This window comes from Numenius arquata, chromosome 1 (assembly GCF_964106895.1).
Source record: "Numenius arquata chromosome 1, bNumArq3.hap1.1, whole genome shotgun sequence".
Lineage (NCBI taxonomy): Eukaryota > Metazoa > Chordata > Aves > Charadriiformes > Scolopacidae > Numenius > Numenius arquata.
The window spans coordinates 116749214-116762535 of record NC_133576.1 but is presented as its reverse complement, the minus strand read 5'-3'; the positions used below and the strand labels follow the sequence as shown (position 1 = coordinate 116762535).

The following is a 13322-nucleotide window of genomic DNA, read 5'->3' as shown; positions in this document are numbered from 1 at the left end:
ATGCGCCATTCACAAATGCAGCATTTTTAGCTGTAGCAATGAGGCGAAATTACGTCACTTTTCTGTTTGCGTTTTCCAGTAAGGGCGCCCCTGAAACTCTTGCACTCACTGAAGCAAAACCAAGAGACTTGATGAGCCATTTCTGCTACTTTTTCTGCTCTTTCCCTGCAGTTGAGTAACTTTGTTCCTTATTGTTTTACAACAATCCTTTAATAATTCGTGTCGTTGGGGTGAAACACTTAATTCACTAATTTACACAGAGCACACCAACAGATAAGCGGCCCTGGTTCATCCGTCAGCCGCCTGCCCGGTCCTCTTTCCACCCGGGCCGGTTGCTTCAACTTCCCCGGTCTTCCCGTCACCGTCTCCGGTTCCGTAGGTGCTGCGGTTCCCGCCGCCGAGGCGGGGTGTTCTGCCCCGCCAGCCTGGAAATAGCCCGGCCGCCTTTCCGGACCTACTTCCTCGCTTTTGGCGGGGGTTCGTACCGATGCTCTGCCGGGGGTGAGGCAGGCTTAGTCCCCCCGCCTGGAAACCGAGGGCTGCACCGGGCCCGGCACGGTGGGGAGGGGTCGTGACTTTTTTACCCCTCACCCACCGCCCGGCAGCGGCGCTCGGCGGCCGCGCGGGAGGCCGGGGCCGCCGTTGACGGGAGCGCCGGCCGCGGGGCCCCGGTGACCGGCGGCTCCGGCCGGTGTCCGCGGCGTGGCGGCCGCGCGGGCCGGCAGGGGGCGCTGCTGCCCCGCTCTGGCCCCGCTCGCTTCCCCCGGCGGTTCCATTGGAGCAGCCGGAGACAAGTTGGCGCCATTTTGAAGCCGACAGGGGGACCGGGGCGAGCTGCGGAAGGGGAGGGGGTTAGAGGCGATTGGCTGCGGCTACGGCGGCAGCTCCTCTCCCAGCCCGGAGTCAGCGGCAGCGCGGAGCGGACCCGCCTGGGACCAGCGAGGAGAGGCGGCTGCGGCGGGGTAAGGAGCCCGGCGCCTTGGCCGCCGTTACCCCCCACCCCGTCCCCGCTCCATTTTCCCTTTCCTGGGGCGGGGGGCGCCCGCTCGGACCGAGCTCCGCGGCCAGCGCTGGAGGAGGCGGGGGGGACGACCGCTCCCCCCCCCCCCCCCCCCCGCTCCGGCCCGTGGCGGAGCCCCCCGCCCCATCCCCCTGGCCCCTTGGCGGGGCTGCTCCCCTCCCCCCTCCCCCCTTCCCCGTGGCCGGCGTCGCAAATTAAATTTGCCGCCCCCCCTTGTCGCCCCCCCCTCCACACCCGCCCCGGGCGCGGCGGGGCCCCGCGGAGGGGGGGTGACCTTGGCCGGGGTGCGCTGTGCCCCTCGCCCGGCTCGGTGGCCGGGGGAGAGGTCACCCCCTCCCTCCAACACCGGGGTGGCCCGGCGGGCGGTGTCGCGCGCTCGGCGGCGGTGGCTCCTCGCGGCGGGGGCGGGTGGCGGAGGGGCGGGCTCGCCCGTTGTGGCGAACGGCCGCGGCTCCCCGGGGTGTCCCCTCGCAGCCGGCCTAGTCCCCGCTGGGGCTGCACCGGGGCTCCCGCGCGGCTGCCCGGGCTTGGCGAGGGGACCAACACCACCACTCCCCATACACCCCCCCAAACCCTCCCCTCCCCGCCCGGTTGGGTCTCTCCGCTCCGCGCTCTGATCCTCAGCCGGGAGGAGGTGGCGGCCGGCGAGGACCTGGCTTTGGTGGGTCCCTACTTGTGCGAGCCCGTTTCTTTCATGCTGGCTTCTTTTTTTCTTTTTCTTTTCTTCTGATTTTTTTCCCCCTTTCTTTTTCCCTCCCCCTTTGCATCAGGCTCTGTTAGAAAGCGCTCGGGAAGGAAGGGGGGGGAGGTTGCCGTCGCCTGGTAGATGAAAAACTATGAATTTTACATCTGAATTGCCAGATGGAGAATGGTTAATTTATAGGTTATGTATTGTTTACGTTGAGAGCCCCCGGTCAGGAATCTAGGTCTGTAACTTCATCCTGCTGCAAATAAATCACTATCTGGTCTTCAAAACAAATCAACAATTAATGATGGTGAACAATCCTGGAAAATTAAACTGCAGCAGACCAGCTCCTACAGAGCTGGATTTTGTCGTGCAAGCCTTATTCTGACTTTTATGTTTGCTTCCTGCGCGGTTGCTCACTGAGAGCTGTGATTATTTTCTTAGGCGTTCTGTTTTCCCATTTAACACAACTGCTGAAGTATTCTCGTGTTGGTCTTTGTTTTGTGCTTGCTGGGTAGGTGCTTTGGCTGTAACTGATTTCTTTTTGCTGGGGATGGACTAGAAGGAGCGTGTAAAATGTGAGTGGCTTTGTAGTTGAAAGTGGGTGTCAAATCGCATTTTGGGAAGGAGATAAGGTGATGCACATTCCTTTAGGTTTTCCCCTTCCAAATTAGTGGAATTGTTCAGTTTATGGATTACAGAAATTTTGCTTGGTATGTCTTGTATGTTATATAGATATGCTCTAAATATTACATTGTGTTAAGTAATACCTCAAAAAGGTGTGAAACAGCTGAGTGTATGCTGTGCTCAGACCACCCTAAAAGAAAACTGATAGTGACAGACAATCAGGTAAGGTAGTTTAACGGAGGTGTATGTATCGTGTTCATCACCGGCATTTGAAAGCGTGCACTACTGGAGAAAGTAGTTTAGTACTTTAGTACTTGCATGACATCTTGTGTCTGTGTTTGAAGGAAGGTTCTACTTCATTACTGTGAGGGTGGGGGTGTGTGGTGTGATTTGTCTGTGTAGTGTTTTGTTTGATTGGGTTTTTTTAATATAGTTCTTATATAGTGGTATTTGCTTATGTGTCTCTTGCATTGCCTTCACTAGTTACTATACATACTGAATAAACTGTAGTTCAGTTTTTGATGAAACAGCTAAATCAAATTAAAATGAAAAAGCATATGTGTGTAACACTTGTATGCTATTTTTTTTTCTTGTGTGCCATATAAATATTGGGTTTAGACTGTATCTTAGCAAGCATACTTATGGACTCAAATTGAGCAAGTCAGCTAAGTCATTATTAAGCTGTAATTAAAAATATAAAAACCAACAGTCATTGCTAGCATTTGGAAAAGCATAGTAATGAAATATGGGCATGACCTCAGGCATTATCCATTTTTGGCTCTACAACAGGAGGCTCTGTTACCTCCTGTAGATCAAGAGAGATGCTTTTTCTTTTGGGATATGTTGCTCTCTATCAGGTTCTCAGGTTATGCTTTTTTCCTCTCTGCCTCTTTTTTTCGTCAGTCACACAGTTTATATTCATACAGAAGAGTAAGAGTTTGTGTGGGTATGTGTAGGAGTCTTTTAATAAGAGATTTTCATTTGAAGGTTTTTTGGAGTAAATGTTTTTTCTTTAAGCCTGCGTTTGGAAGAGGTGATAAAGGCTACTTGTTGCACAAGGAGAATTTTCATGGGAGCAATGAATAAGAAAAAGTGAAGCTGAACAGTAAAAGCATGCAAAGTGGGAAACCAAGGAAGATATGATACTACAACTCATTATTTTTCCCTACCAGTTTCATTGTAATATCCCTTTCCCTTAATATTACTTAGCCCAAATATATACCTTCCTCTTTCTTGACATAGTCCCCCCTGCCCCCTTCAGAGAAGTTCCTTTATTAGAATCAAAAAGTAGTTCTGGTGTGTGGTACTGACAAGTGGTAAGATGGTGTATCATACTCATACATACCTATTGCTCTTCTGTTGGTGGCATCTTCTGTTGAATGTAGTCTTGTAAAAAACTTATGTTGTTTTTTTTTTCTTTTTGCTTAGTTCTGATACTTAAGTAAAATATATCAAAAGCGCAGTGTATGAATGAGAGTAAACTTTGTTATTTTAGCAAGTTAGTGCTTTATTTCAAAAACTGTTTGGAACCTTTTGGATTCCACGATAAAAATGCTATTAATGTGGATAATTACTGTAACACATCTAACTTGAAACAATTCCATGAAATAAAACTAATATTTTAACTTAGTTTTTAAGAATCAAATTGTTAATGCCTCCACTCTTTTTGAAGGTTATTACTGTCTGTCTCTGTATATACTGCTTTTCAACCTTTTCTAAAGTGTGAGGAAGTCCTTGAAGTAGGTTCTGAGGATAAAGACCTCCGTTACTTTGTCTTCATCTGTGGTATTTACTCTTTCACATCCCAGCCCAAGCATTGGAAAAACATTCACCATCGTTCTGCTTGTTTTGTACTGCCTGATCTTCAGCTCTGTTATTTCAGCTCGTGACAACTTCGGTATTAATATGCTTCAAGAAATACAAAAAAAAAGTGCTGTACCTCATTGGGAACAGATGGGCATGTTTGTACTAATCATCTTGTGTCTGTCACCATTTATATGGTAGTACCGTAACCAGGGATCAGGACCCCATCTGGGGTTCTCTAATTTAGACCCTGCTCTTTAAAGATCGATCCCAGACAATACTGTGTGTACTTTTTCTCCAAGTTAATTAGAAATCCTGGTGGATGCTTCTGCTACTGAAGTGAGATGCTTCACTTGCACACTTTTTAAAGGACAAAGAAGACGTGAAGTTAGCAGTCAAAAATGTTATTGTCTTAATTGCTTCCATTGTATAGTCACCTAAACTACATTTGGTACAAGAGGACTAGATTCAGCTAAAACTTAATTGGTAGTCACTTAGGAAGTAACTGTTGAGTGAGGCTTTCCACCTTTTGTGTAAATATACCCATTAGTTGTCCACAACTTCTGTCAAAGCCGCCTCCTTCTGTCTGAGACATCCCCAGTGTATCCACATTTTAGCTCCATTCAACATCAAGAATTAGAATTCTGAAAGTCTTAGAAAGGATGGGAGGGGAAAAAAAAGATTATTTAAAAAAAAAAAAAAGAAAATTAACAGTTACCCACACTGAGTGCGAACATACTGCTCATGAGAAAGTCTTAAAAAAAATTACATCAAAACTTTCTGTATGTAATCTATGGGCCGCCTTGAGTTTGACTGTTCGCTTCTAGTAGTACTGCTTTGTTACTTGGATGGAGAGTTTCAATGAAGACAATCAGATTTCTGGGAAATCTTTGGCACTATGTATGTTAAGTTTCTGTTGTTTACAAAAAAGAACTGACAGCAACTCATCTCAATTATGAGAAATGAGCAGAAGATACTTCATGGAAACTTTTTGTTATATTTAGGGATTATTTTCTTTTCTGCATCTGCCTACTTAAAGTTTAAAGAAAGAGTTTTCTTGGGGAAAAATGTACAGAGGTACTAAACAGCTTACCATTATAGATGGTACTGTCTCTGATTATTTTGTTATTTGACAGTTCAGTATGAAGCATCGTGTGTAGTTCATTATAACTTTCTGTACATAGAGACAAAGTGTATGGAAGAACTATAGCTTTTTGTACCATCAATTTGTGAAGCTTTTGTGTGGGACAATGTCTACAGACACTCTGTGTGCCACCCGGTGCTTTTCAAAGGTGTAAGGGAGACAAATTGTGGAAACAATGCATGGTATATAATAAAGTTTACATTGGGTTTTCTTCCCTTGAGAGTATGAACTAGTCAGAATAAGGCTATAACATTTTGCTTTCCTTGTTTTGGAAAGGGAAGAAAGAATGGATAAGCCCAATAATAAACTCTTCAGAAGATTTGTGAGGGAGTTTTTCGTAGAGATAGCAAGTAGGAGATGCATTTCCCTTCCATTTGCCTGGTTTAGATTATGTAGTCCACAGTTCTTGGAAGCATTTCTATTACTGAGGGAATTAAGAACGGAGGTTTTCATGGATGTACAATTTTTTGAAAGAAATATTGTGCTCTCATTTTTAATGACTGGTATATCTATACTTTGAGAACTTGAAACATTTTGAGTCTTCCCCAAGTTACAAATGTTGCCAATAGCAAGCTCTCCATTGTCGTTCATACATTGTTATATATGAGCACATTTAGAGTAACTTTTTATTTCTTAGTGGGTCATTGCACCCTCAATCTTCCGTATTACATACAGAAATGCCTTAAAACAATATTCAAATTGCAATTTCTTTTTTAAAAGTTGGAAACTTCTGTCATTTCTGTCCTCATAAGTGCATGTTATGGTAGTCTTAGTTATGATTTATACATAATTTTCAATTTGCTGTATTTAGGAATTAGAGCTGCAAATCAAAGTTGGTTGACATATTCCAAAAGCTGGAAAACATGAAGTGAATTGACAGGGGACTGTGGGAAGGGAAAGCATATCTAGTGATCTGGGTGATTGAATGTCACTTTGGAATACTGGAATTCTTTCCTTCTGTCAGTTTCTTGTGATCCCAGATAAGTCTGTTTAAACCAAACTTTCCACAAGATTTTATTAGTCATGCATCGATTTTCTGGGAGACAAGAAATCTAGACCCTGACTACTTCTGCACAGCTCAGCAGAAGCTGTAGTTTCAGCCACAGTGCTGGATAACGTGGTGTACTTAAAAAGTTGTGCCCTAAATTTCTCTAACTGTGCAGGCAAAACTGGCGGGTAGTTCTTAAATTTCAGTCTGTAACTTGGGTTACTCATCTATAAAATGGGAAGAACACTCATTTTTATGAAATTTTTTTTTAAAGTGTTGTGAAAGCAAGTTAATTTTTATGGCACAGTAGCATATTACAGTGGCGAGTCCTGTACAGAAGCCCAGTAGGAAAGTAAGTCTCTTCAGAGCATGGTTTAAATAGGGTGTAATAAGGGACGCACATTAAATTACAAGGAGAAAAGTTGAGTAGTTTCTTTGATTGCGTTTTACTGCAGGCCCTAGAAAGGACTGAGTTCTGCTGGATGTGTATTCTTCTCCTACCCCCTGCAGCTGATGTTTCTGCTCTGGCCTCTCTCTCCAGTGACTTCTGTCTAGTTAGTCCTCCTACCTCTTCAGGCTTCTGATTCCAGTCCTTCATTGTCCACCTAAATCCTACTTCCTCTCTCATGTTCCACATTTCTTAGACTTCCAGCCTTGAGGATCCTAAACTCACGGTGTATGGAGTTGTTGGGGTTTTGTGTCGTTTGTTTGGGTTCTATTTTTTGGTTTGGATTTTTTTCTTCCCCTTCCCTCTCCCATTAACTTTGTTTCTTGCCCATAACCCTAAACTTTCTACTCCATTTGCCTGATACAGCTTGTTGGTCCCTCCAACAGAGCTGGTAGAAATAAGTGTGTCCCTATCTCAGCTGTTTCTATGCTAAGCTGAGTTGTTTGTCTTAAAGACTTAATTAAGACAGACTCCTCTTGAGCTGAGAATCTGGCTGAGGTGTAGACAATTCCAGCTTTTTCTGCTAAAGAAGCAGCAACATCTGGCTTTGAGCAGACAGGTGGATTAGTGATAGATTCAGTTGTCAACAGGATTTACTAGAGGTGTTTGTTAGTCTGGTTTGGCTATGTTAACCTTCTCACTTCAGGGAAATCAGGAGACAGCAACCTATAATGTGAACGTCAGCAGTTCTTGTACCTTAAGTAATAGGTGGAAATTTGCTGAACTATTGTGTCTTGATTGTGTGCTTATAGTTATAGTGCAAGCAGCTATATCTATTTGTTAATACTTTAAAGGTTGCTCTTTTCAATTGCAAAACCATCCTTTTAACAATGAGTAAAGACTAGTTTCTTTTGATTTTTTTACTGTTATCTCCTATAGGTGTTACTTGTGTCCTAACTGTTTCTATTCATGCAACATATATACCAGTGTGGGGTGTAGGGTTTTTCATTGTTGTTTTGATTTGTGGTTTGTTTGTGTTTTTTTTTTTGTTAATGCTGATATGCTTTAGAGTTCTCTCCTGGGTAGGTTTTTGTCCTTCTTGGTGAGTGAGGTGGTATTGGGGTATTATAAGGAAGTGATCCAGTTTAGGAAAATGAGGTGTATGTCCTTACTATGTATCAGCACAAATCTGAGGCTAAGCAAAAGCATAACCTACACACTACTAACACAAAGAGTTTGGCTCCCAGTGTGCAGTGACTATGTCATAGAATCATAGAATATCTGAAGTTGGAAGGGACCCATAAGAATCATTGAGTCCAACTCCCCGCTCCTCACAATGCCCCTCAAACTCTGACAGGCTTGGTGCTGTGACCGATTCTGTGGAGAGCCTGTTCCAGTGGCTGACCACCCTCTTAGGGAAGAACCTTTTCCTAATGTTCAATCTGAACTTCCCCTGATGCAGCTTCATTCCATCTTCTTGTGTCCTAATGTGAATGATATGCAATGTGAATGTGAATGAGCTGCAACAGAAGGATAACTAAATATTAAGCATTAGTTTCAAAAGGGGAAAGCAAACCACAAAGTTTGAAAATAGACTATCAAGAAGGTTGGTGTAACTGTAATAGTACATATACTCATTTGTACCTAAGCCAAGATTAAAATGTATATATGTATGTAAATTTCTGAAAGGAGGGTGCAAAGGAGATAGAGCCAGGCTGTCTTCAGTGCTGCCCAGTGACAGAACCAGAGGCAATGGGAACAAACACAGGAGGATTCCTCTGAATATCAGGAAATACTTTAGCACTGTGACAATGAACAAGCCCTGGCACAGGTTGCCCTGAGAGGTTGTAGAGTCTCCATCCTTGCAGATGCTCAAAAGTCATCGGGATGCAGTCCTCGGCAGCTGTTTTTAGGCGACCCTTCTCGAGCAAGGGGGTTGGACCAGGTAACCTCCAGCGGTCCCTTCCAACCTCAACCATTCTGTGAAAACACAACTCCACAGTGCTAAATAATTATAAGGGATAAGTAACTGTATTAGAAGAAGTTACAGGAGTGAATAAATTATTGGCAAAGAGAGCTTACATGTTGGTCAAACATAGAGATAGATGTCAAAGGTAAGTTAAGACTTTGCAGATTGAAATGCCAAAAGAGTCTTCAGCTTCAGCTTTTTTTTATTAAAGTGATCTTTACTGGTGGGTTCATGTATGATAGCAGATGACTAGACTGTCACTTGAAGTTTCTTCTTGTCCTATGGTCTTAAAAACCTACCACTGATTCACTTAGTTTGCCTGTTTGTAGTAAGTCTTCATCTAATTTGTGTTTTGTAATCACAATTATGATTTCTTTCTCTATCTTCAGGGACACAATTATTTTTTCAGTCTCTGGTTTTCTGCCACTTAAGAGTTTTGCCAAAAGCAAATAAAAATGTTCTAGTTAGGTGGAAAGAAAAGGCTAAACTGATACAAGCCGTCTGGGTAGACAACTTCTATTTGTAAGACACCCAGCTGAATGTAATTTTAACACTAAGATTTCTGTATGCAGTCCTAATATAAATGTTTGTGTATAATTTGTATTGGTTGTTGTTTAGCACATCTGACTGTGCAGTGCAATACCCGGGTTTCTTTTGGGTCTTACAATTCAGTCCACCCCACTAGCATTTTTTGTTTAATCTTTAGTAATTCTGTATTGAGTCATTTCCAATGCGTTGCGGCATGTTTAATTTTGTATTTTTAAACATTATATACAAAGTTAGGAATGGAGGACAGTCTCATTTATGTATACAAATTCTGACTTGTTACTAAAGCAACTTTATATTGGTTGTTGTCATGGTTTAACTCCAGCCAGCAACTAGGACCACGCGGTCGCTCACTCGCTCTTCCCAGTTGGGGTGGGGAAGAGAATCAGAAGAGGGAAAAGTGAGAAAACTTGTGGGTTGTGATAAAGACAGTTTAATAGGTAAAGCAAGAGCCACACGCACAAACAAAGCAAAACAAAGAATTCATTCATTACTTAGCACCAGCAAGCAGGTGTTCAGCCATCCCCAGGAAAGCAGGACTCCATCCTGTGTAATGGTTACTTGGGAAGATGAATGCCATCACTCTGAATGTCTACCCCCTTCCTCCTTCTTCCCCCAGCTTTATATACTGAGCATGAGGTCACATGGTATGGGGTATTCCTTTGGTCAGTTGGGGTCAGCTGTCCTGCCTGTGTCCCCTCCCAGCTTCTTGTGCCCTCCCAGTCTGCTCACTTAGTGGGGTGATAAAAGGAGCAGAAAAGGCCTTGATTGCCCAGCAACAACTGAAAACACCAGTGTGTTATCAAAAGTACTTCTCATCCCAAATCCAAAACATAGCACTCGTATCAGCTGCTGGTAAAAAAGTTGACTCTGTCCCAATTGAAACCACGACAGTTGTCCATATGTGAAATTTTACAAAATGTTGTTTTGCTTCTGGAGTAGCATGTTAGTGTTCTTAATGTTTGGGGTTTTTTGCTTGATTTTAATTCTTGCCAAAAAACCCCAACAAACTTTAATGGTAAGGCTCAATAAGGCATTTTTTGTCAAAAAAATGGTATACTAAAATAATACCAAGTGTTGTTTCCTCCCAAGGGTCATTACAGTGATTAAACTTGATTTGTACCGAATGTCTGTTGTAGTTGTCTTCTGCTTTCTGTCATGTTCCCCTTATTTTCCTTATGGCTTCCATGCCACTCTTGCGTGTTTTCTTTTCTCCCTTGTGTATCTCCCCTTGTGTATAAATGCTACAGATGTTAGCCTTCTAAAATTGTGTAATGCAAGTCACCTGAGGGTTTTATGACTTTTTTTATTTGTTATGCTGTTTTGAAAATAGAGTTAATGTAAAGGAAAATAATAATTCCTGCCTCCTTCCCCCCATTCCTTTCCAGCTGTTGGAGAAAGCAAACAAATCGTTCTTGCCTTACTAAATCTTAACTTCCCTGCTAAAAGGGTTATGTCAAAATTATGGCTGTAGACTAGTGATGTTGTTAAATTTTTATACCTAGGCTGGTTGTCAGTTCTTCGCTTGTTTTAGAGTACCAGTCTAAGAACTTTCTGTTAGTGTTTCTGGTGATTCTGGTAAAATAAGTGTTTTGTAGAGTGAAAGTTCTGCTTTTTCAAGTAACTGTTGCTGTAGCCTACAACAGCAAGTTACTAATCTCCTTAGAATATGGCAGAAATCAATCTGCATACAATTTGTGTGTTTTGCTTCAGTTGTTGGCCAGAAAGTTATTCCAAAACCTTAATTTAAAAACTAAAGTCTTCCTCTAATTATCAGGTTTTTTTCATTGTCTGAGCTATTTATCTTTAAGCTTTTATATTATGGTGGTTCATTTCCTTTGAGTGGGATCTCCCAGTATTCCTGGTATTTATAGTGATTTCTGCCTCTCTTCTGCTTATCCTACTGTCTCTCGTTGCCTCTGTAGATATGGTCTCCTGACTTTATGTGCACTTCTTCCAATTTAAGTTATCTTGATGATAGGTGCTGGTAGTTGTACGTGGCATTCCAACCAAGTTCTTGCCAGTACCTTAAAATCTGTGTTAGATATTGAGGTTTGGGGTTTGTGGGATTTTGTTTGTTTGTTGTTTGAAGTACCTTGTCTACAATTAATGTTGCATAGCACTAGTGTGTAGTCTTGTGGTGATTTTCTACGCCTGGACCTAGGCATAGAACCCCCCTTCAACGCCTCGTTTTTTCCCTGAATGTCTTTCAGACTTGTAGCATATATTCCTGTTTGGAGGTTCAAATGAAGTCTTTACTTAAAACCATTTCTGCTTCTCTAATCTTTTCTTTCGGCGTTTTACTGAGTGACAATCTGATCCATCTCTGCATCCATGCAAGATTTCTAATTTAATGCTTACATAATAAATGATTTTTGGTGCAAGGAAAGTGCAGGCTGTTTTATCACAGGCTGATCAAACATGAATTGTCCCAGGGTAATGTGATAACCTTAGAAGTTACGTTTATACCTGTATTTAAGTCTTACTTCAGCATGTAGATATTTTCTAAACTCTTCAAATATCGTTGATACCAAACTAGTGCAGCTGCAGTGGCAGTAGCACTATTTTGCGCTGCATTTTTAGTGATAGAGCTGCCTTTATTTTCTTGTACTATGCTTTCTTTTTTAACATTAATTTATATTTTAAGATTGAAGTGTACTATATGTTAATTTTTAAATACCTTTAGAAAGCCTTGCATAACATACTGGTTCATAAATCCTCAGATTGTGTCTGTGCAGTTGCTTTGATTTGAAAATGTGAGGGTCTTAAGTGTAGACACAGTAACTTCTGATTGAATATACCTGTTGCCAATTGTCAGAGGAATGAAGTTTTACCTGGTATTTCTTTGAAAATGGGTGTTCAGCAGGTATTTCAATATCTTCTTGATACCCAATCATTTCTACGCACCAGCACTTTTTTTTTCCTTGGTTTTAGCTATTGAAATACAATTTTTTTTTTTTTTTTTTTTTTTTTTTAGGTTACAGCTGCCATTTCAGTTTGGCTCCAATTCTGTCTTTATTTCTGTATTTCCCAGTCCTTGTGATGCAGCTTTCCTGTCTTGAGGGCTCCAATAACTACTTACAACTTTTACTAAGTGGTTGTTTGAAGCCACTTACTAGTACGAAAACTTTCCTTGCACCCCAATCAAGGGGACAAACAGCTTAAAACTCAGTTTTGTTCCTTTGGTGTGGACATTGACTGTGACCGCTGTGTTGGAATTGTATCATCTCCAAATCACTTCTGCTTTCAACTTGTGTCTTTCAAAACAGAGACTTTATTTATGCACTGCTTGTGTCAATTTAATATAAACGTTATTTGTCTCTGAATGTTGGCAAAATCATATCCTGTGGGATTATATACCTATATGATGTCGTTTGTGAAACAAGTTTTGTCATGTGTATATAGGCAGGACAATAACCTATATCCCAGCTAAGTGTTACAGAGGGTAGTTTTGGTCAAGCAACTGTGTGCATGTGGCTTTCTTGATGGAAGAGGTTTTCTTTTATTCCGAGCTTCCCACTGAGACCAGCATTCCCAGTAATAGTTGATGAGGAGGCTCATATGGGCAAATTTCACTGCTTCTCCTCAGTATTGTATAGCTCAAATGTACAGATACAATGTTGTGGACGTTTCTTACCTTTCTGAAAACCACCTGTATGGCTAATGGTGTGTGTGTTGCTTTCATGTGGTGGAAGGGAAGCAGAATTATCCTGTGGCTGATCCAAGTGCTGATCCAAGTTCCCTTCCAAGGGTGTGGAAGGGAAGCAGAATTATCCTGTGGCTGATCCAAGTGCTGTTGGTTCACTATCTGTGAAATGCCAAAAGATGTCGAGTACACTTATGCCTATGGTCTCAACTGATTCTGATAGTTCAGAGTTACACTCTGTTTTTCTGGAGGTATGAACAGGATTGTAAGTGTGTCCCTTGATAAGTGTATTTTGAGAACTAGTATGACAGATTTCTCACCAGCAACAGAAAGGCAGAATGTCTCAAAGGCATCTCCTAAAGATGTCAAGATGAGGTAATGTATGAAGTGAGTCTTCATTCACCAGTGGTGGACCTAATGGGCTTTTGTGAGCTTTACAGTCTTGCAGAATTCTCCCTGTCATTTGTAATAATTAAATTCTTATGCTTTATTCTCATATCTTGTC

At 42.2% G+C, this 13322-nt stretch overlaps 1 protein-coding gene across 3 annotated transcripts in view; it reads left to right on the top strand.

The window, feature by feature from the left end:
- Positions 1-786: 786 nt before the first annotated feature.
- The window catches only part of PDS5B (PDS5 cohesin associated factor B), a 114259-nt gene continuing 101723 nt past the window's right edge, over positions 787-13322 (top strand). For 2 of the 3 annotated variants that reach the window (XM_074153366.1, XM_074153358.1), the window contains exon 1: positions 787-962. The gene's annotated coding sequence lies outside the window, so the exon portion shown is untranslated. The remainder of the gene's footprint in view (positions 963-13322) is intronic. The other variant, XM_074153350.1, reaches the window with a different exon arrangement.